Raw genomic sequence first — 25,201 nt, 5'->3', positions numbered from 1 at the left:
ACAAACGAGAGACTAGCATTTTAGAATATCAACGTATATCTGAAATCAGAGAGTCAGTAACCACATCGAGGCGCTCAAATGGCTGCAGTTTAAAACAAAATATGCGCGAAAGAAAAGAAAAAGATGGAAAACACGCAGAGGGCCGGCGATGACCTCAGCTGTTTGTCGGCCCATGAACTTCCCACTTATAATAATAACTATGCTCTATCACTATCAACTAAAAAATTATTTTAATGCTACTGCTTAACATGTTTTTATAATTTTAACACTATTAGATTAAAAAACTATTGTCAAAATCTAGTTTTAAAATATTTGTTTTTATGTAGCACACTAACTGAAAAATGAATTTTTTTTGTAATCAATTTTTGATCCGACCAAATCCTTGGCTCACTTGCATGACAATCAAAACAGTTGATAAAGACACAGTAAACATAGATTGAATTCTTGGAAGATTCATGAGATGAAAATTTAAATTAAAAATAGAAGAGAAAGATCAAGTTGACAGAAAAAACATAAAGGTTGAAACTAAAAAATATTACACTAAAAAAAAAATAATAGAAGGTTGGAAAACGAAATTCCTGTGAAGCTGATGTCCGTGATAGTATTAAAAGAAATGAAACCTGTTATTCACATTGTATATGAACGCTGTATGATAAAAAATAAGAGGTAGGATAAATTCAGCCTTTTATTGAACGGGATTTTTTGTCTTAAAAAAGTATATTAAAAGGGGAAAGTACAACACGACTGTTGACTTCACTCCGTTCAAAGATTTTACTTGACTCCTCTTTTTTCCTAACTACGCGATTCTTTCCCATCAAACGGGACGATAAAAAGACGAGATTGGAAAATGAGAGAAACACGGCAATAGACGTTATTAAGGTGCTTCAGTACTATATCAGATATTCAAATGAGTAGACGGTTTCCGGTTCGTTAAGCGGAAAATCTCGGAGTCGAATAATTCCTTTTTTTATTTCAGTCAGATTTGGTGCTATTTATTCGTAGATGTTTCCTGGAAAACCATTTTTTGCCAGGACGTTATTTCTTTTGGTGCGCTTTCTATATCGCCTGTATAAAATTGTTTATACAATGCTATCCAATTTATTTCATCGCAACATTTATTCATTAATGCTACAACATGATTACGTTGAGGCTTTTTTGTTCAATTGCCCCTTGAATTTTTCAAATTTTTGAACAGTTTTTCTACTGGAGATTTGTATCGTGGCACGTACAGCTGTTTGAGTTTCGTCAGTTTAGTTTCCATTATGCGTGTGCTATATGCATATGTCGTTCGAGTAATATTGCGCTGTATTCGTTAGTCAGGACACGGTTAGCATTCCAGAGAAGGATTGAAACAGGATCATTGGTTGGTGCAATAAGGGGAGGGGGCCGGGATCAATTTTGAGACTATTATGGTGATATTATTATTGTATTACACCTGCTTTAATAGCAGGATTAAAAGCGGCAAAGGGGGAGAATTTTTGTTTTAATTAGTTTTATTAAGTGTGTGGGTGAATTGAACATCGAATCATGTGTTTAGTTAAATATTTGAACAAACACGTTTATCGATCCCTGACGTCGTATTAGTGTTCGGTTCCATCTTGAAACGTATATATTCAATTTATTAAAAATGCCAATTACTGACCAAGTATTTTTAATTTTGACAAAACGTGGGTATGAAGTAAACAAATTGATTATTTATTATGGGTGTACAAGTCGTATTTGACATTTATTTTAATTCGAATTCCAGTGAAATCGGACGAACACAAAAACGCTTATATACCGTATAATATAAGGGGCGCAAAACCATGATTAATCTAAGATACCAGTTTAATTTGGAAAGTTCAGAAATTAACTTGTCAGACTCACTTAGCTCTGAGAGGGTGTCACGACTCAGCTTTGACTTTATCGCCACTCGGGCTTAAAGCGCAACAGTAGTTAGCGAGATAATGAGAACGGTCTCTATTCAGCCAAGTAGGAAAATATTTCACGATAAGTACGTCATTCTAAGTTGGGCTTGTTCTTATTTCCCAACCTTTACCGAATTTTCTAATTATCTGTTATGTTGAGATTGAGTGTTAAAAATACTCCAGGCACTTTTTATGTGGCTACAAAAAATTATTCATTTGCATAATTTGCTTCCTAATTTTTTTTTATTCCACTGAATATTTTCGTTAGGGTATTTCTCTACCTTTCTATCAATTTACCTTACTCCCAGCTCAGTCCCACTCATTTTCCAATATCTCTCGTTCACACTCTCCCTCCCTTTATCTATCTCTCTCAATTTCTAATTCATCCTCTCACTCATCACTCTCTTATTTTCTTTTTCTGTCTTTCACGCTTTTTATCTTACCCTCTCTGTTTACCTATATGTGTCTATCTCACTCTCTCATTTTTTCTTGTTTTTATTTCTTTCTCTTACTCTCTATTTCTCTGTCTGTTTGAGAATCCCTCACACAATCTCTTTCTTACTCTACATCTCCTTTGCTCACTTTGCCTCTATTCATTTAAGTTCAAGTTTCCTTTGACTGATTTTCTCTCTATCTTTATCGTTGTCTCTCTCTCTCTCTCACTCTTTGCATTTATTTGTCTGTCTCACTCTTTCATTTCTTTTTTGCTTTCTTTATCTTTTTCTTTCACTTTTTTTTCTGTCTGTATGAAAATCCCTCAACTCTCTTCTCTTACTCTACATGTCCTTGGCTCACTTTGCCTTATTCATTCTCACAGGTTTCTTCGACTGATTTTCACTCTATCTTTATCTCTCTCTCTCTCTCTTTCAATATCGCTTGCTCATTTCTCATTTTTTGTCACTCTCTTATTCGCGGTCTGTCTCTCTCTTTCTCCCTCTCCTTCTCTATTTCTCTCTTTCCCATACCTTTCCTCTGTATCTCTTTAAGTTTTAATCCCTTCTCTTTTAGTCTTTCTCACACTATCTTTTTTTTCTTCATATCTCCTTCGCACACTTTGTCTCTATTCATCTCTCACAGTTTCCTTTGACTTATTTTTCTATCATTCTCTCTCTCCCTCTCTCGCTCTCTTATTTTTACTCTTACTCTCTTATTATTTTTTTCTCTTTCATTCTTAATAACACTCTATCTCGGTTTGTATGCTTCTCTCCCTATTTTTTTTTACTCACTCTGTCTATCCGCCCGCGTCTCTTTCACTTCTCGTTTTCCTATCTCATTCGCTCACCCTTGCTGTCTGTCTTTCTCATTTTGTTATTTTATCTCTATCTATCACTCTTTCTTTAAAAAATAAAAATTATTTTTCATAGTTCAAATTAAACGTTATATACGAGCTTTCACTGCGCTTTAGAAAAGCTTCGTTGCTTTTATGTAATATTAGTATGTATATTCATTCAATTAACAGGAATAAAAGAAAGTTAATTGGGAGCAAATATTCTGATGAAAATCCATGAGAGTTTAATTATTCAACAATTTACATATTTTGATTGTTGCTTATAATTTAGTAATAAAATGGTTATTTTATCAATTTTTCATGCACGAATGTCTTTAAAAAATTATTAAACGTTTTTTCTTTCTTTATTTCTATGACGTTATTTACTTTATGTATTTTTCTACTATTAATAAACAAATAATATTGAAATAATTAAATTTGTATTAGTGAAATTATATTAGAATTAAAATATAATTTAATAGGAAAACAAGTGTGAAAACAAAATGACTTTTCGACAGGTTTGATTTTTTAAATTAATGCTATAAGGGAGGCAAACAATTGGGTGAGAAATTCGCCCCCGTCCATTTTCAGGGGGTGCTAATAAGACTGAAATAGCGTCCAAATTTAATAGAGCTTCTAAGGAGTCGTATTGGGGAAAATAACCATGGAAACGCAATCAATGAGTGAAGGGTGTCTGCCACTTGGTGGGCCCTTTCATTACCAACCGGTTGCTTCCCAGGTCTTTAATCTACCGGTTGAATGTCGGCTGACGTCGGACGCCTACAGGTGAAAAAATCAATTCACAGATAGTGGGTTTTTTTTTCAACAAGATTTTCGACTTATTCGGCAGTACGCTTTATGAAGTTTTAGTAATTAAATTAACGATTTATCGCTCTTTTTTAATTTTTTTTTAAAAAGACAGATGAGTTTCAAACACATCCATATAAAATGTACGAAGGCTAAATAACCTCTTAACGGTCTTTTTATAATGTTATTAATAAAAAACTATTATGTAACGAATATCACCATGGCAAAACCCCTCGAACTGGTTCTATCTTTAAGATGAAGTCAGTGCAATCCAACTCTTTTCACAGAAAAAGAAGACATTGGATGATTCACAGACTTACATACTTTCGGACATGCGCTCTCAAATACTCGGTCGTCCTTAAAAGGACAATGAGGATCTTCAGTATCCGTACCTGGCTCAAGGCCTTACCGGACCTTTTGATTCTCAAGATGAGAGATGACACAACTCCGTTCTCGGCCAAGACGAACCTCACCCCCCGATTGCCCATTCCGACTGGTCGGGGTCTGCATTCAGCATCAGACCGTATGCCGCGCGTAAAAGGCTACCCAAAGTGGCTGAAATGTATCAGCCTGGTCTCCCGCGCACTCCCTAGATAGAGAAGACCACTCTTTCTCCCAGAGTATTGATCCGCTCCGGTAATTTTTAAAGTGGAATTGCTAAACACCCCCTAGAGGAGACTGCCTTCGGTAAAGGACGCCATTCATGTAGGCAACACCGACCACTATCCGTTCTCATCCTCTTCATTCTCACGCATTCGAGGGACCCCGTCAGCGTAGTCTGAGCGTCCTCAACGCTATACGCTTCGATGGTCCGATTCTTCGTATCCCATGAGCGCTATAACGAAGGTCGCAAGTGCTTAGGCGGAGGTCATAGATAGAAGAACAGCCTCTTCTCTAAGTTCCCGCCAGGAGCATCGGCACTAAGCTAGTCCGTGTCCGTTACCATGTAGCAAGGGCTGGACTTTGCAACATTTCTGCTACCCCGTATACAGATGGTTATGCACCCTCCCCCGTCTATGCAGATAGGATCTGGTACCCTAACCCTCGTGTGCTTTGGATAAAGCACCCGCCGTCCCCTACCGACCCGGAGGCCGACACGAATCCAGCTTGTGCTTTAGAAAGGTTGCCACGCTCTCAAGGCTACACCATTATTTTGCGCCTGATACCCCTCTTGCATCAAAGTTCTCCAGGAAAAATGCCGAAGGAAAAAAAGCCTGCATTGAGAAAGTAAAATGAACGAGGACACGAGGCTTGTCTTATCAGGCAGCACTCCCCTCCTCGTCCACAATGGGTGTCACTGTAGTTCCAAATTATTAAATATTAAATTATTTTAGCTCCAAAATACTCTGGGGGTGCATTACTTTGGCTAATAGCCCTAGGAGAACATGGCTAGTTCATCTTAAGGTGGGCTCCGGGACATGAAGTATAGAAAAAACCAAGACGCTGTCCAACGAGCTAAAAAAGGGAATGAACCCAAGGAATGACGTACAAATACGCATACCGGAGAGTGTGCTAAAGTTGGAACTGGAAAAAAAAAACATGGGAAAGAAGAAAAACTGAAGCTCTAGAGAAGAACTTGAAGTGTGAGAATCAAAAAATCATTGCTCTTGCCATTTCAATAATATGCTTCTCCCAACTGCTCAGACTGTACGCCTTAATCCCCACATACAACTGAAACGTCTTATGACACGATATAGAGCACTTTTATGACTTTTCGACGCTCAAACTTACGACCTACAAACAACAGCTGTTTTACAATACCACAGTTAAGCCGATAGACTTTATGGACTGGAAATGTGAAGATCAGCCAAACATCCCAATATCCGCCGCATCCAAAACTACCCTACGCATAATTCTCAGAAAAATCCATAATTCTTTCTTTTTTCAATTACCCTTAAAAGGAGGAGTATATTCAACCCTCTCCCATTTAGATCGCGGAAATATTTATACTTTGTATATTTTAATTTTGTACATTCCGGGCATATTATTTTAATGAAATTATTTGCTTTAATAATTACTATTATTTACTTATATAACATTTATTTTTGCAAAAAGAAAACACATAGATAGATTTTGCAGTTAGTTGAAAATTATGATTACATTGTATTAAATTATATTCAACTCCAATTTATTTATATAATTAATAAAATCTTTTGGGTGCTTTCTTATTAGTTTGTGTTTCCGGCTTCTTGGAGTACTGATTTTATAGAATGAACATTTTTCCAATTTTTTATCCATCCGATTTGGCAGCTGCATTGGTCGTCTCTTCTAAACCAAAGAGCTATGTTTACCGTGGTTTGAAAGTGTGTTGTTTTACAATTTATTTGGATGTCAGTTGTTATCCTACCTTTGACAGACGGAAAGTAACTTTTTGCCCATTCCCCGTTATTGTAGCCAGCAGTTCAGCCTGATTATTTGAGCAGTCTTCCGATAGTTTTGTTATGTTTATAAAGATTGCTTCTTCTGATCATTGTTCCAATACCATTCCAGCACATCCAACACTTAACAACAATCTTATAGATTTTAGATGATCCCATTTTTTTTTACAGTTGCTGGCATGTCTAATTCTGGGTATATCTTTTTCCTTTCTTTCCTTATCATTAAATCTGATATTTCCTCTAAGAGTAGATCTTGAGGTGTACCAACTATTACATGAGGCTTGGAAGGAATTCTCTATTCTCTTCTATTATCAATTCCGTTAATATTATTAATAATTTATATATTAATTTTTATATATTATTTATTACATATTCTATTAATAATTATTATTAATTCTCTATTTTATGTATCCAACTATACAACCCACTCAGATGTAAATATTCCTTTTGTCCATGATTTAATCCACAAATTTCAAAAACCCTGCCAACAACCATAAATCCTTAAAATTGAAAACACGCATCTTGAAGAATTTCTTGAATCCTCCTCGAGATCTCCTATAATAGTGACAGTGATAGTGACAAAGAAATTAAATAGAGAAGAAAAAGTTTGTCTCATTGGAGGGATAGACTGACATTGGTCAGTTTTTTCGCTGTTGTTTTGATTGTATGAGTGTGTTTGCATCTTGTTACTTGTTGCCTAATTGAAAATAGTAGTAAGAAACTGTAAATAAAATAAATCAGGTCATGAAATTAATCAGAAATTTTTTATTAACCTTTATGTAAGGTATTGGTTGAAATGAAAAAAGTTAGTGTCACGAGTGGGATTCGAGCTCACGATCTTCGGCCGCAGCTCTATCGTGACAGGTGTGATACGTGTCACGATAGCTCAAGTGGTTAGAGGTGCGGCGTATTGAGCCGAAGGTCGTGTGTTCGAATCCCGCTCGTGACACTAACTTTTTCATTTCAACGAATACTTTACATAAAAATTAAGGTTTTTAGTTGAGATAAAAAAGTCAGTGGCACGAGCGGGATTCGAACCCACGACCTTCGGCTTGATACGCCGCTGCTCTACCTTGAAAAATGACAAAAAGGAGGGAAAATTTAAAATGTGGGGTTGAGATGGTAAGTTAGTGTCCGAGTGGATCGAGGTCACGATAGCTCAAGTGGTAGAGCAGCGGCGTATCAAGCCGAAGGTCGTGGGTTCGAATCCCGCTCGTGCCATTGACTTTTTTATCTCAACTAAAAACCTTAATTAATTGTAATATATTAATTGGTCAAGCGGACCACGAAATTAGTGAACTTTACATAAAGATTAATTAATAGAAAGAAGTTATTTGGCCAATCGGACCACGAATTAATTATTGAGGTTATCAGATTAATTATACATTTTGCATATTTTAAATTATAAGATTTTTTGTGTTAGTGAGGTTTATGGGTCCTATTATTTTCCAAATGAGTCTAGTCCAAAAAGAAAAAAATTATCTCTAGGTTAAAAAACAAAAATCAAAATAAATTAATTATTAGTCGGGTGATGTCTCTGATATTCGTCCTTCGTATTTTAATATTTTTAATGCAAATTGTATAATATATTTTAGGGTGCGTATTATATGGCATATTCCTGGATTTTTATTGCGACTAAATCCGGGCTCTAGACATATAGCAATCGTTTACGGTCCTTTTAAATTCAGAATTACACGAATTTTTATAATATATTAAAACCTTCAATCAATTTATAAAATCTTGAGAAATACAGTTTTAAAACTGAATGGATTTTTAATCATATCATAAACGATCTACGCTTTTTTTACAGAGCATGTAATTTAAATTTTTGCGTTCAAAAATCCTAGCCGGACTTACCAAAGTACAGGAGCTATCTGGTTTTTTAAAGAATAAAAATGCGAAAAAATCATTGGTTTTATTATATCTTAATTAAATTTAGTATTTATCAACCTTTTCAAGGTCAGCAAAGAAACAAATATTACTCTGACTTTACATTCAAGTTCAAGATCACTTGAAACTTCCTGTTCTTCTGTTGTACGCGGATTTTGTAAAAATTGGTTGCACTCGAGTCGAGTAACTTTTATGCCGGGACTTTCAACCGGCCCTACTTTACATCAAGGGCAACACAATGTGTTGAATTATTATGAAATGCGTTGAAAATGTGAATTCAGCCTTAAAGGCCTGTTTTTCTGTGTTTTTTGGTCTTTATAGTGGTGAAGAAAACAGGAAATCGACTAATGATTGAAAAATCCAACTGATTTCGGTTTAAAGCTGATGTGCGCAGTTGTTTCGAATTATACGGAATCAAGCCGTTCCAAACGGCCGATTCCAACCGGCAGCTGCTAATTGTCAATTCCGGTCCGATCGGCACTGATGGCACATTTCCGACAGAAAATAATCCCATTTCCCAAGTTCCACGTGGATAACTTGAAAACGCATTTTTATTTGATTGGCTGCACCAAATGTGAAATTGTTTAGAAAAATTATGAAGAGTTTGACATTTATTTATGAAATCAGGTCAATCAAATATATAAAAATGTTTTTTTTTGTTTATAGTCATTTTTAGACGGCCAGGCTGAATTTCCCTTGAATCAATGGCGCTATCAAAAACACAAAATTGCGTGTTTAATATTTTTTAGTCTAGTTTCAAATTTTTATCTTTTTTTGCGAAAAATTATACCGAGAACCTCAGACCCAGTTAAAATTCAAAATTTCAAATACGATCCTATACATCCTGACATATCATATTTAAAGATTTTCTACGCTGAAAACAATGATGCAATCGGATTTTAAACTGGACAAAAAATGTCCAAGTTACGACAAAAAGTTTGACAAAAAAACAGCCATTGGGTTTACTATTTATTAATCATATTTTATATTCAAAGTACCAGCCTTGTGTAAAGATGGAAAGATTTGCTCTTTTTTACCACTCTTCACAGGTGCTCAGAGGGGTAGAATCAGGGGATGGATTGACAAACATTTTTTTATCCTTTGCCTCAGTTCTTCAACTGAGGTTGCTAGGTTATGATTGGCGTAGACACTGTTTTTAATGGCCTAAGAAAATAGTCTAGTGGAGTTAAATCGGTGGCCGAAGAGGTTAACAGATCGTGCCATCAGGTCATATCCACCTATCCCCGTAGTGACGATTTGACGATTCAAATAACGTAATAATAAAATGATTGTGTGCGGGGAGTACATCAAGTTGGACGATTATTTGTCGTTCTTTCAGAGGAACGTCATCTAATGGTGTTAGTAAAATCTCCCTTAAAAAATTGAGGAACTTAGCACCATTAAAATTATTTTCGTAGAATCCGAGAAGTCCACACCAAACGATGATACTGAGGACCACCTGATGGTGACAAGAGTACGAAATTCTCGGATTTTCCTCTGCCCGCGTTCGAAAATTCTAAGGGTATAGTATGTCATTAGAGGTGAACAATATTCTTTTTGAAAATGTGGGACTACATCGATACTGACTACATGTAAAATTTATAGTCAGTCGAAACAGGGTGTCCTTTTTTTAGATGACACGGCTGAATTTCTCTTCAACCAACGACGCTATAAAAAAATACGTTTTAATATTCTTTTCTCTAGTTTCAAATGTTTATCTATTTTTGGATAAAAACTATACAGGGTGCCTCAGGCCGAGTTCAACTTCAAAATTTCAAATAATAACAACGAACAACAACAAATAAATAACATGCAAGGGATAAGTCAATGCTGGCAAAAAAATTACCTTTGTTTCAGATTGAATGATCATAAATAATAAAAGAAGAATTAGTAAAGGAACAAAACTACTGAATTATTCTATTGGATGTTAGTTTAACCCTTGCAAAACCAAATTTTATTGTTTGTAGATTCTGTCATAAATTTATATACATTTATATTTTATTAAACACACTTTTTATTTTCATTCGGTTTGTTCAGTTGTTTCATTCAATATGAAAAATATGTTCGGAGACGCTGGAGAAAATAGATTATAGATCGAGCTTGAATTTTCCTTTACCGAACAATTTACTCTTTAAAACCGTAGTAGAAAGTTGATAGAAATGGATATAATCATCAGATCACTTGAGTCTTAATGTTAAAAAACCCTTAAACCTTTTAGAGGAATTTTTATTTTCGGTAATAGGCATTAGTTTATTATAAAAAGGAATCCTTTGCTGTATTCCAAGTGTCCTTTGTAGATGATCCGGCTGAAGTTCTCTTCAATTAATGGGGCTATAAAAAAATACGTTTTTAATGATTATTTGGAGATGTGAGGTGCGGTCTGGTGTGACGTAGGTTGTGGAAAAACATTTTTTTTAGCATTCAACGTTTCGACCTTTATTGAGATCATCTTCAGGGCTCAAAGTGTATGTCTTCCGTGTAGATGTGTCATTGTTGTCTTAAGAGTGGGCACAAGAATGAAACATCTACACGGATAACAAACACTTTGAGCCCTGAAGATGATCTCAATAAAGATCGAAACGTTAGCACGATAAAGAAAATAACTAAACACCACACATTTCTACGTTTTCAATATTTTTTAATATATTTGCCATGTTTTTTTTAAGTAAAAATTATACAGGGAACCTCAGGCCCAGTTCAACTTAAACAATTCAAATACGATCCCATACATCCTAACATATCATTTTAAAAGACTTTCTACGCTGAAAAAAAATAGTGCAATCGGATTTTAAATTGGACAAAAAATGTCAAAGTAACAGTAAAAAGTTTGAAAAAAACAACAGTCATTTTGGTTTGCTATTTATTTCAAATACTACTCTGTACATTCTGACAGATCATTTTAAAAGATTTTCTACTGTGAAAACAATGATGCCATTGGATTATAAATTGATAAAAAATGACAAAGTTATAGCAAAAGGTTCGAAAAAAATTTGATTTGCTATTTATTAATCACCTTTCATGTTCGAACCTTGCGTAAAGGTGCAAAAATTTTCTCTTTTTAACCACCCTTTACCGGTGCTCAGAGCGATAGAGTCAGGGGAGATGGTTTGACAATTTTCTATCCTTTCAACTGAGGTTGCTGGGTGATGATTGGTGTAGTCACTGTTGTTTATATGGTACTAATGAAAATAGTCAAGTGGGGTCAAATCAGGTATCCCAGGAGTCCAACTAAGGTCCTATCCACCTATCCCGGAAGTGACGATTGAAATAACGTCTCACCAGCAAAGAATTCTGTGCGGGGCATCCATCAAGCTGGAGAATCATTCTTTGTCGTTGTTGCAGAGGAACATAATCTAATGGAGTTGTTAAAACCTCATTCCAAAATTTGAGAAACTGAGCACCACTTAAAAAATTTGTTTAGAAACAAGACGCAATTAATTTATTTCCGAGAAGTCCACACCAAACGTTGATACTGTGGACCACTTGAAGATGATGAGAGTACAAAATTCTCGGATTTTCCTCTGCCCGAATTCGCAAATTCTAACTGTTTAGAATGCTTTTAGAGGTGAACTTGGATCCATTGGATAGAATGTATGGAAGAACTAAATTCACTAATTTCTTGGTCCGCTTGACCAATTAATATATTACAGTTAATTAAGGTTTTTAGTTGAGATAAAAAAATGGCAAAAAGGAGAGAAAATACAAAAGGTGCAGTTGAGATGGGAAGTTGGTGTCCGAGTGGATCAAGGTCACGATAGTTCAAGTGGTAGAGCAGCGGCGTATCAAGCCGAAGATCGTGGGTTCGAATCCCGCTCGTGCCATTGACTTTTTTATCTCAACTAATAACTTTAATTAATTTTATGTAAGAACGTTTTCTTCAGCCTCCCAAATAGACATTTGTGGAAGAAACGTCGATGCCTGCCAGAAACAGAGGCCGGAAGTCTCTGCGCAAGATGAGAGCGATACGGCTTAAAATTGTAAGCCCGGAGTACATCTCCAATTTTGCTTTTTGAAAAACCTAAAACCATTCCAACATTTCGGATAAAGGAATTCGGATTTTCTCGAATGTACGGTAAAATATTCAGCTCCTCGTCGAAATTAAGCTGTCAGTTTCTTTGTGCCAAAACATTGTCATTTTTTGTACAATTTAAAATCCGATTGCATCATTTTTTCAAGGTAAAAGTCTTTAAATATGACAGGATATATAGGATCCTAACTGAATTGTTTAAGATGAACTGGGCCCGAGGTATCCTGTATAATTTTTCTTAAAAAAAATGAAAAAATTAAAAATTTACTAAAACTTATGTCCACTACACACGACTCACAAGAATGACACATCTACAAGGAAAACAAGCACTTTGAGCACTGACGATAATCTCAATAAAGGTCGAAACGTTGGCATGATAAAAAAAATGTTTTTCCAAATCTACGTCATACCAGACCACACGATCTCCAAATAATCATTAGAAACGTATTGTTTTATAATTGAAGAGAACTTCAGCCAACTAAAAAGGACACCCTGAATACAGCCAAGGATTCACTTTCAATTAGGGGGACACAACATTGCCTACTTTCTGGACTCATCTGCGGGCTTTGGTCCAAAAATGTCCGTGTGTGCAACTTAATCGGATCAGTAATCCTTCTTGAACAATATTAAGACCCTCCAAAGGCCTACCATTGACCGTACAAGATTCCCTTCCCGGTCCTTAACATATAAACATTTTTTTATATTAAACTAATGCCTGTTACAAAAAATAAAACTGATTTCTATAAAAGGTTTAGAAGGGTTTCAAATATATATTTTTTAACATTACGAATCAAGTGATCTGATGATTATATCCATCGTCACATCCTATGTCATAAATTATCCTTCCTAATTAAAAATCTATCAACTCTCTATTACGGTTTTATGGAGTAAATTGTTCGGTAAAGGAAAATTGTAAGGTCGATCTATAATCGTTTCTCTCCAGTGTGTCTGAACATATTTTTCATATTGAAACTACTATTTTTTCCGTCTTTTTTTTGTCACAAATAAACAATCGTAGCAAGCAATTCGTTTTAAAAACAACCAATAGTGTTTAATATAAACAAGACGTACAATTTTGTCAGAAATTTAGGTTATTACAAAAGATTAACCAATCCCTATAAAAAACTTAAACAATTAATTTGTAATATACAAAGGCAAATTTAAAAAAAACATTAACTCTAATAAATCACCAGAAAAAAAGGGAATTTTTGATCTTCAGTTTATTAACAAAACGATCTTTAAAATTTGCTGAAATCCGTTAGAAATTTTAAACTGAGATGCCTGACCAGAAAGTACAGACTTTCTTAAAACAGAAATGCGCATTGTAATTTAAATCCGTTGAGTGAAGTTAAAAATCGAAACGAAAGATATCAGCCGTTCGCCCGAAAAACCGTTGCTACTCCATTAAAAACATTCCGGTAGTTTCAAGTTTTTTTAAAATTTTCATTTCTGTCTAGGTACGTTTTGTGATGAATCTATTTTTGTTTTTCTGCATTAAATTCATTAAGTAAACAATTTTTAATTGACTGGTTGCTTCTATATTTTTCAGTTTTTGTGTAACTTGTAAACAACAATTTTTCTTTAGTGAACAAATTGAAAATAAAGAGTGTGTTTAATAAAATAAAAATGTCTATAAATTTGTGACAGAGTTTCGAAATAATAAAATTTGTTTTTCTGTTAAACTAACATCCAATAGATTAATTCAGTAGTTGTATTTTATATATGTGAGTTTTTGACGTGTGGTTTCATAATTATTTAACTAGTTAAATAAACAATTTTTGTAATTCTTCAAAATTGGTTTAAATGACCATTTAAAATGTTAAATGCTGTGTATTTTATTTGAAACCGTATATTTTTGTGTTGTTTTAATTTAATCCAAATGCAAATAAACAACTGAAATATTCAAATATTTTCTAAACCAAATAAATTTTATAAATCTTTTCAAAGGTATAGAAGAATGCTTGCTGTACTGGATTTTTGCTCTTGTCTTATCCCAACTAACCTTCCAAAATCCCACTTGATTAGACTATAATTTTTTAGTCTCCAGGTATATTAAAATCAAATAATGATAATAAAAAAAATGAATTTGCTCTTTCATTTAGGAGGGCGGGGCTATCCTGAATAATCAGTGCGCGGGTTAACTAATTCCAAGAGGGACAAGAAAAGGCCTCGGGGTGTTGGGTAACACTTGAAGGAAATTTGAATAATAACAGCTTATCATGCATGGAGCCCCATTTTTTTCGCCCGAGTAATTTAAAATAATCCGGACAAGTGTCTACCTCGATTCAAAAAAATATATAAATGATTTATTTTCTCGTCAAAAATTTTAATTTACGTCTGATTCAATCATGGACGTAACAGAAAAGAGTCTCATTTTGAACGGTTTTAGATGATTCCCAGTCTTGAAATTCGGTGAATAACGTTTAACAAATACAGCCATGCTAATAAAATTATAATAAATAAATAATCTAATTATAATATTTTATAGTTAATAGAAACGTTTTCTTACTTTGTCATAGTATAATGGCCCTTATCCTTTTGGCCGTCTTAGCTACATAATCCAGATGTTTAGCCCACTAATTGAAAACTCCTTCTGAAACATATGAAATTATCGTTACGATACAGTCTTTAACAGAAACTAACAACACACTTGAGAATATATAAATCAAAATAAATATTTAATATCAAAAGGGATAAAAGGGTTTTTTTTAAGTTAAAAATTAAATTTTTTTAAAAATATTTTAATGGCTTTATGTTCTTTGCATATTAGCCAATGACAATGTTATTATGCGAATTCGTTTTGGGGGGGAAGGGTATCGTGAAAAAAGGCCAGATGCAACGGCTGGAATCGAACCCACGACTGTGAGTAAAAAAATATAACATTTATTTGGAAAACTTTTTCCACATGCATTTATTATTTTGATTGAAGTTTAGAAAAAATGAACTTTAACACTTTATTCACTAATGGTTTATGCTAGATAAAGACTTGCCGCGAAAGTAGGACCTTACATGGATGGCGGCAGTGCCAGTGGTACTTTGCCAAATTTACGGAGGGGCGTTTATTCTTTAAAAAGCCAACTTAAACCATCAAAAATAATTCTAGACGTTACATCTGAGAGAGCAGAGTATGCTATGTCGGATATAAATATCTTGAAATAACAGTAGTTTTAGGTTGTGCAATGCACATTGTAGTATTTGAGGATAATCTTCACCGATTAAAAATTTTACCTTCCATTATAATTTTTGTAATTTTGTAACGTCTTGAGTTTGCAGTAAATGCTATTTTTAACCCTCTTTATTAATTTCCTATTTATACTTTAATATTTAAAACTTAACTCTTGACAAAAGGATTGATTGCTTGTAAGGCAAGAGTTGGGCCGAGTTTTGTGCGCGCTATGTTGAAAAGTTGCTGAGAAACAACGAGACAACTTTTCGACCACGAGCAAATACAAACACAAGCCCACATTTGCAACTGTACGCCAACAAATTCACTATTATCGAGCGATTTCGTAGGTTTTACCACCTCGAAAGGTTTCCTGTTTGTGATCTTTGAAACGAGTGTAATATCGATCCATTGGAGTAATTAATTTTCCAACTTTAACCTTACAGGGGCTCCTTCAAAACCTTCAAACTTGCTACTTCAACAGTTTAAAACACAAAAGTTAATTTTCTGTTAATTGCTACAGTTTGATCGCGATCATTCCAAAGGCGAAATGAACCTTTCTGTGACTAAATATAAATAAAATAGTTGTTAATTAACCAATCTGTTAAAAATGTTCATAATGTTATTAAACAAATTTCAATTATCATATCTCAATAACACTACGCTCATGAATATTTTTAGAACTTTTTTTTGTTAAAGGACAAAAAGTTTTGAACAAAAAAGGTCGGTAGTTATTTTAGGCTGTGCGGGGTGTTTTTTTTAATACGATCTACGCTCTCACAGAAGAGAATAAAAAAAAGAGAGAAAGAGAAAGAGAGAAATGATTTTTTAAAATGGTGATTTTATTGTATTTAGTTTTGTTCACAAATGCAAGGCGCCTAGACTATGCTAAACCAGCAATACCGTTCGGTCGTGCCGAACTGTATATCCGAATTTTTTCACGTTTGTTTATGATTAGAACATTATTATTTTTATATTTAAAAAATAATAAAATAGATCTTTAATAATATATATTTGTATGTGATATATAATTCTCATACATCATAAAATTAACAAGATTACCCTTTGCGTGTTATTTGTTCATTTTTGGTATGAGACCAGCGAACGACCCTCAAAACAATAAAATTTAAATAAGAACTTCACACAGAAATAATACAAACAAATATATAAAACTTGATTCGATCAATTATTTATAGAACATTAACTCAACGCAAACAATAAAGAATTGCAAAAAATGTAAATTACTTTTTAAAGATTTAGGAAGTCATAAGTGGCGACATTTCCTGTTATATTGTATAAAATAGTTTCAGTTGCTTTTTCCAATGACCGATATTTTGTTTTACAGAAATTTTTTTGTTGTTGTTGGATGAAAAAGTGTTTGATTAGTATTACCAATATGGATAACTATAGGAACTGATTTTTTAGTATTAATCATATATTTACTTTTGGTGGTATATGGAACAACAAACAACTGAGGTCATCATAGGCCCTCTAGGTGTTGTCCTTCTTTTTCTGGCCTTTCAAGCATATTTAATTTTAAACTGCAACCTTTGAGCGACTCGATCTGGTTACTGACTCTCTGCTTTTAATTGTGTACCACGTAGCTATCTTAAATTTGTAGCCTGTCTTTTGTACCCCTAGTCATTTACAATTTACATAAAACATAAAATACCACCTTACACAAACATAGAAGATTGTCACATTGACTCTCCCAGAATATTCAAAATACTTCGAGGAAAGTATTAACTAAATCAATAGAGTGAAATACCTAAACTAATTTTTAATTAATCTTAATAAAAAAAGTGTAATTTTACTTATAATTTTTTGTACAGTAATGTAATTTGGCGGCCCAAGATTATTCGTTTGGTTGTTAATATTTAGTCTTGAGAGGTAAATTACATTTTGGTTTTTTATAAATTAATACATTTTCCTACATAATCAATGTTTTAATTTTTTATTTGTATGTCTTTCTGACATTCTGCCACTTTCTGTCGTTCTATCTAACTGTCTTTTTATTTATCTGCAATATTTATCTATATATCGTAATGTTTTTTCCTTCATAATGTCTGGTGTTTTAAAAATCTTATTTCTTCGAATATTTCTGTTTCTGTGTTTTTCTGACTGTCTTTTTGCTTTCATATTTCTCTCTCTCTCTATCTATCTATCTTTCTCTTTTTGTTATGGCACTAACAAAAGTATACATTTGATATGTCAATAACAATTTTAGAATTAAACAAAATTTTATGTAATAGAATAAAAATATTATTTTTCTTTGAATCAAATCAATGAGAAATATAATTTATTACACCATCAACATAGTTATTTTTCATCATCAACGTGATCAAGTAAACGCTGGTGTTTTAAAGATCTTATTTCTTTGAATATTTCTGTTTCTGTGTTGTCTTTCTACTTTCTCTCTCTCTCTCTCTCTCTCTCTCTCTCTCTCTCTCTCTCTCTCTCTCTCTTTCTCTTTTTGTTATGGCACTAATAAAAATATAAACATGATATGTCAATAGCAATTCTAGAATTACACAAAATTTAATGTAATAGAACAATAACATTATTTTTCTTGGAAGCAAATCAAAGAGAAATATAATAACAATCATTATTATTACACCATCAACATAATTATTTTCAATCATCATGTTTAAAGGCCTTATTTCTTCAAATATTTCTGTTTCTGTGTTTGTTTGACTGTCTTTTTGCTTTTTTCTCTCTCTCTTTCTCTTTTCGTTATGGTACTAATAAAAGTATAAATGAGATTTGTCAATGACAATTCTAGAATTAAACAAAATTTTAATGTAATTAATAATATTGCCCGCGCAGGTGCCCATTATGCAGAGAAAGGTTGCTCGATGTCCCACATACTGGAAACATGTCATGCCTTGGCTCCATACGGGGAGCGTGTAGGCATGCCATCCAATCTGAAAATGGTATTTGAGCACTGCAGTGGGTTTCTGGGTCCCCTGTTCTGCTTTTTAGGGGCAATTTTTTTTTAATTGTATATATGTCTTATGTGTTGTGTGTCTATATGTTTTGTCTGAGTGCATGTATTTATTAGCGTGAATGGCGAGGGGTGAGGGTGAAATATAACGTCATCATCGCCCCTCGAACGTTGAGAGCGTATGAGTGTGTGAAAGGGGTCGATGGTGGAATATTTATAAAAGTACTCCATCGACCCCAATCTAGATTAGTTTGAGTATAGGTCGGTGGAGGAATATCAAGTACTCCACCGAACAAACGTTATGAGTGTATGTATTTATTAGCGTGAATGGCGAGGGGTGAGGGTAAAATATAACGTCATCATCACCCCTCGAACGTTGAGAGCGTATGAGTGTGTGTTCGGGGTCGATGGCGGAATATTTACAACAGTACTCCACCGACCAAACGGAACGAGTGGTCTGTACTGTATGGATGTATTTATGTGTATGAATGTATTTATTTGTATGAATGTAGTGTTTGAAAGGGTAAATAAAATATAGACTTAGTTGGGGGATGAAATGACCTAGATGTCCGAAGCCTTAGTCAAAAAAAAAAATCCTTTGAAGCAAATCAAAGAGAAATATAATAATAGTCATTATTTTTACACGATCAAAATAATTGTAATTTTTATCAACGTGATCTAGTAAATGATGGTGTGAAATTCAGTGAAATAGTCTTTATTGTTTCGTTTTGTTTTTAACTTGAAATAATATAAACTAGTACCATTGGAGAAATTTTAGATTGGAAAAATAACGCCATACATCAGTCGTATAAACTAGTGTTTTCATGAGATCAAATTTTTTTCTGGCACAAAACGGTTAGGTTGAAATTATATTACTCATTGATTTTTATACGTACACGTAGTTATCAAAACTATGAGGACAACTTAAACATCCTCATATGGTACGAAAAGCTTTAATATATTAACGTATTTAAAATTTCAATAAGTTATTTATAAGAGGAAAATCTTATATCTAGTCAAACCTGCACCTGCTTGCACCAAAACCTACTTTTTATGAAAAATTTTGCGTTATGAAATTTTACCTAATGAGGCACGACTTGGGAAAGAAAGAAAATGTATTGTTTTTTGTAAACATACTAAGTTATATGTGAAAATAAGGACTAAAATAAAATAATTCCAGGAAAAGTTGAGCAACTTTTTTTAATTTAAAATTTATATCGCTTTGTTTGAAACTTTTTTTTAAAAATTGATTAATAATGTATTTCAAGTTTCGTCATTAGAATAAATCACAGTTGGAACTGTAATAAATATTTTATGCTTGGGGTTTGATGGAAAACCAGCAATATTTTGTCTCATTCTTTGTCAAAACTTGTTTCTTTTTTAGGTGGTCCTGACTTCATCAGATATCAGGGTGAATAAATATATTAAAATCCACGAAAAAATTAAACGTGTAAAATTTTCCAGATATCTTACAATCGTCATCTCTTTGGAGGCAGAGGAGTGGAAGACGTGCAGTTTGAAGGTGGAAGGCCGGTAAACAGAACTTGTTGCTGCCCCCTCGTAGGCCCGCGTATTGATCCGACCTCACCGCCCCCCTCACATCACCGCCAATCGGGACGGAAAAGGGAATTCCTCCAACCTCGCTAATTCCCGGTAATTTTTTCAAACCAGCACCATGATGAGCTTCTTCCCAAACCGATCTTTAAATCGTTAGAAAAAACGTTTAATTAAAATTTGAATTGCCAAATGAAAATTTACTTCGTGGATCTTCTATGGGCAACAGAACAGCTGGTTCAATATACAGATACTGTTTAAATATATTAAAATTATTAATATGATATTAATTTTTCACTCATTTCATAATAGTACATCTCCTTTATTTATTTTGGCTTATGATTATAATTTAAATTTAGTGCAATAAAATAGTTTAAATTTTAAGTATGTTTAATCATATTTTAAAATCCCTAGTGTATTTTCGGGTTTGTATTTAATTAATTTAAAGCGAGTAAAAATTACATTTTTATTTACATTGCCAACCGAGGGAAAATAATTAGTTTCAATTATGGAAAGATATTCCATCCTATTTGATGATTAATCTAAAGACTGGATGTTTAATTCCCTTGAGAAAACATTCATCATTTTGCTTAAACCTTCTTCTTTACTTGTTTTAAAATACAGAATATTTTTTTCTTTGTCAAGAGGGCTGTTTTGAGAGAGGGGTGCTAGACTGAAGGAGTGAGGTCAGGATTTTGGGCCAGGTGTAGAAATTCTTTTTAGACATGGTTTTAATTTTTAGTCGATTTTAGCTATTTTTCCTTAAAGGAGTAGGTTGCCTGAAGGATAGAGGTCAGGAAAATTTCAAAAAGGTTCCTGTTTTTGTTTGCCAGTAACTGTAATTACAATTCATAAAAGTTTTTTAATTGCGAAAAAGGTGTAAGCGAGGTCAGGATTTTGGTTTAGGCGTGGTGAAAATATTTTTTTCAATATTTTTAGGAATGTTTTTTTTATTTTAGTCCGTTTTAGCCGAGTTGGGTGGTTGTAACTTCCAAAAATTTTGAAATGTTTCTTGCCCTATTTGTCGATATATATATATATATATATATATATATATATAATATTGTTTATATATAATAGTATGTTTATTTAATATTGGTTGCATAGAGAAAGTGTAGTCTGATTGGGCGAGGTCAGGAGAGTGTGGTTGCATTTCATTCAAAAAAATTTAAAATGGTTCTTCTTTTTTGTTGGTAAATGTTTTTATTAAATTCACTAATTTCGTGGTCCGCTAGACCAATTAATACTATACAATTAATTAAGGTTTTTAGTTGAGATGAAAAAAAGTTAATGGCACGAGAGGGATTCGAACCCACGACCTTCGGCTTGATACGCCGCTGCTCTACCACNGTAGAGCAGCGGCGTATCAAGCCGAAGGTCGTGGGTTCGAATCCCTCTCGTGCCATTAACTTTTTTTCATCTCAACTAAAAACCTTAATTAATTGTTTTTATTAAATTTTGAAAATTGTTTCTGATCGTTCATCAAGAAAATTAATAATTTTATTGAATAGCCATTGTTGAGGGAAATAATTAGTCTGATGGGGCGAGGTCAGGACTTTGGGTAATGTGTGTAAATTCTTTTTAGAAACGGCTTCCATTTTTACTCATTTTCAATCGAGATGAGTTGTTATTGCTTCAAGAATTTAAGCCATTTCTTGGAAAAAATATGTCAGTGTCATGGGGAGTGATCAGGATTTTGGCTTAGGCGTAATAAGTACGTATTTGCATTATTTTTAAAAGTGGTTTTCCTTTTTAGTTCACTTTGATCGAGATTGGCTTAAGAAAATAAGCCGGGAAAAACTGGTAACCTAACGCAGCGAGGTCGGGACTAAAATGGGTGTGGTTGAATTTGGATTCCATATTTTTTTTTGTACTGTTTAGCGTAATTAAATTTTGATTATATTTTCGGATTGCTTGTCAAGAAAAGTTCTAATTCTTATTGAGTAGCCGTTGTCTGATAAGAGAAGTCAGGATTTTCGTACGCCATTTCTATTCGTTTTTTCGATTGCTTTCAGTAGACTGAAGAACAATTTGTATTTTGATATGTCAGAAAATTTTTCCAGGAAATGTTTGGATCGTCAAATATGTAAAACATTATCATCGGTTTCATTAGCTATTCAAACATTAATTTTACAAACGTTCATTCGTTGACGTGTGGTTTGTAAAAACCACCCAATAGCGGATTGCCCTATTTTTTTACTAAATATATTTTTCGTTAATCTTCCTTTTTCGTGAGTTTTATAATATCAACATCGAAAGAAGTGAAATGAACTAAATACTTAAAAACTAAAAAAATATTTTACTCAACAACTAAGATTTGAGTCGTCGGTGGCCGCAACGGTTTAGGCGTTGACACGGCGCTCACCACGGTAAGGTAAAGGTCCCGGGTTCGAATCCACCAGCCCTGCATTCAAACCCGACATACTTACAAATGTTTTTTTTTTTCAAAAACACCGGCACCCCGAGGGTTGATATAACCTCTGCTGTGCGAGCCCTCATAAAAAAAACTAAAAAAAACCCTAAGATTTGAGGCATAATTGAAATGTCCATTACGTCTATTAAATTCCATCATTCCCGTATGTTTCCTCTCTTTATAACTTGATTTCAACATTGTGCGACGGTCATAACGCTTTTTTCATATGTTGCGTAAAAGGCTTGGCGTCACATACGATTTGTGTTTGTATGATTGGCAGAGGATAAATTTTTCATGTGCTTTGAACTTGCTCCGTTTACAAAAATAATTTACAATTACAAAAAAAAAAAAAAAAAATAGAGGATTAGACTAAAACAAAGACGACACAAATCGAAGTAATTATAAGGACGAAATGCGTATTATGAAATTACACCGTGGCCAAGTTCTCAATTGGAGCTAATTTCAGCTTTACTTCAATTCTAACATTAAAATTAATATTAAATTAAAAATCATTCTCTAAAATGCTAAATGAATTATAATGATAAATTTTGTAACTTCGCAGTTTAAAAAAGTTACAACAATCACATAATTTTCATTTGTTATGTTTGAAATAAAAATTTATTTTTATGCTAATGCTGACCAAATTGTTCGTTGTTTATTTAAAATTGCAAGGGAATATAAAAATACCTCAAGGTTTTTTAACCAAATGGACGTTGGTTTGAGCCTCCCTACTTTGTTCCAATAATTAAAACCTACATGTCCTATCGTGAGTCTTTAGATATAAAAATAAAAGTCAAAATAAGATTTTTAAATTTATTTTTCCAAACTTGAATATCCGGATAGTGACTAAGCGTTGGTAAGCGATAAATAGGGTATCTTGTATAAAAGATACTTTTTAATTATAGGCCATTTATTTTGGAATGTATGACTGACTGACTTTCAAAAGCAAACTCGGAATGTATAACTTTTCGAAAATTCAAGTATAACGTAAGTGGCAACTGTTTAAAAATGGCAATAGTAATAATATGCCAAATTAAAGAGGAATTTATTGTTTGGACTCAGTAACAAAATTATTTTCTCCACTGTTGCTTCGCTCATTAAACTACTTTTAAATGTATGACAAATAGGCTTTCGGAAAGGTTTTTCAACTGCGGACAATCTATTTAAGCTCACCAATCTCATAAATCTGAACCAGTTGAGGGGAAAACTATTTTTTTTATAGACTTTAAGGCAACATTGGACAGTATTGACCTATATTTTAAGATAGATTCTCGACTATTCAATCTCATATGTGCATTGTAAAAGCAGTCTATTTGTGTTTTTTCACACTGGTGTCATGCAAGGATGTATAATGAGTCCATTGTTATTCTTTTTTTTTCTAGGCAAAATAAACGAACCCTTGCTTTCATTGCATGCTTCCTCTGCAATACCTTAGCCTACGTTCCTTTTCAAGAAGGCACCGTACTTATTTTTTCTAAATACATTATTTATAATAGTGTTCTGACCCTGTATGCACGACAAGCTTCGCAATACCCATACAAATTTATTCAGGAATTTAACTGACTATGATAAAACCTAGTTTTCTTTGTGTTTTGCATTGACTATGTTGTATTATTAATTTATCTACCAGAAATTTTCAAAAAGTTCTATTTTTTATAGTATTATTCAGTTTTATTTTTAGCAAACTTTCCCATGTCGTAAAATACTTCAAATCTGTATTTTTATTTATCTTACTCTTTTTTATGTTAGCAGCGATTAATTAATCTTTGCTTGACTGCTGGGGCTCACATTGGATAAAGAATTTTCTGCACATTTTAGAAAACAATCTGAAGGATAATTTCGATTCAGTGCAAGGTGTATGGATACTTCATCCATCAGCACTTATGCTACCGGAAAATTAATATGTTAACTATGAGGAATAAAATTTATTTCAAAGGTACAAAAGTTTTAATAAATAGGAATAATGTTTTATTGAATGTGTTTTTAAAGATGAAATCGTTCAATTTACTGTTACAATTTGAAATATACAATCAAATGTTTTCTTTCATAATTTAATTTATTAATTGTTACTTGTTACCCCATTATGCATTGAAAAGGTCATGCTTGGCTTTTTTTAAAAATAATTCCCACCCAGTCCTGGACAACTTTTCTCATATTCATTTTATTTATAGCAAAGGTTTGAGAAAAATAAATAATGTTAGTTGGAATTTATAACGTTTATTGTTTGTTATTTTATATTTTCATTTTCTCTCGACACGACACGCAAGAATGGCACAATTACACAAAAGAAAAACACTTTGAGCCCTGAAGATGATCTCAATAAAGATCGAAACATTGGCAGGATAAAGAAAATGGTTTTCTGAAACCTACATCACACCAGACCGCACCTCACGATTTCTAAATAAATATAATTATACTAAATTTATGTACGTTTTAGAATCTAACTAAAAATAATAGATAATAATAAATATAATATTGATACTTAAAAGTGATAAATATGAAGGGCACAATGTATTAAAAAAAACGTAGTTTGGACAAAAGTACGGCGTTTAGTCTAGGCTAAACCGTCAATACCGTTCAGTCTTGCCGAACTGTATATATAGTAAATTTTCATTAAAAAATTTATTCGATTTTATTAGATTTCTAATTTATTAGAAATGGTTTATTTTTCAAAAACACAGGCACCCCGAGGGTTCATGTAACCTCGTAGTTGAATACCCTCGTAAGAAAACGTATTGTAACGGTTGAGAACAGTTAAAATTATTTATTATAATCTATAAATTATATTTGAGATTTTAGCTTTGTTTACATGACAAGCACCTGCGGAAATAAAACAAATTTTAAAAACCTT

At 33.2% G+C, this 25,201-nt stretch overlaps 1 protein-coding gene across 2 annotated transcripts in view; it reads right to left on the bottom strand.

The window, feature by feature from the left end:
• Positions 1–25,201, bottom strand: part of LOC106663213 (regulating synaptic membrane exocytosis protein 1) — a 189,694-nt gene that overhangs the window by 122,933 nt on the left and 41,560 nt on the right. For both annotated transcript variants that reach the window (XM_024229980.1, XM_014387881.2), the window contains exon 2: positions 14,786–14,869. The gene's annotated coding sequence lies outside the window, so the exon portion shown is untranslated. The remainder of the gene's footprint in view (positions 1–14,785; positions 14,870–25,201) is intronic.

Source organism: Cimex lectularius, unplaced genomic scaffold, assembly GCF_000648675.2.
Source record: "Cimex lectularius strain Harlan isolate CLEC.00 unplaced genomic scaffold, Clec_2.1 scaffold320, whole genome shotgun sequence".
Lineage (NCBI taxonomy): Eukaryota > Metazoa > Arthropoda > Insecta > Hemiptera > Cimicidae > Cimex > Cimex lectularius.
This window is presented reverse-complemented; position numbering and strand designations above follow the sequence as displayed.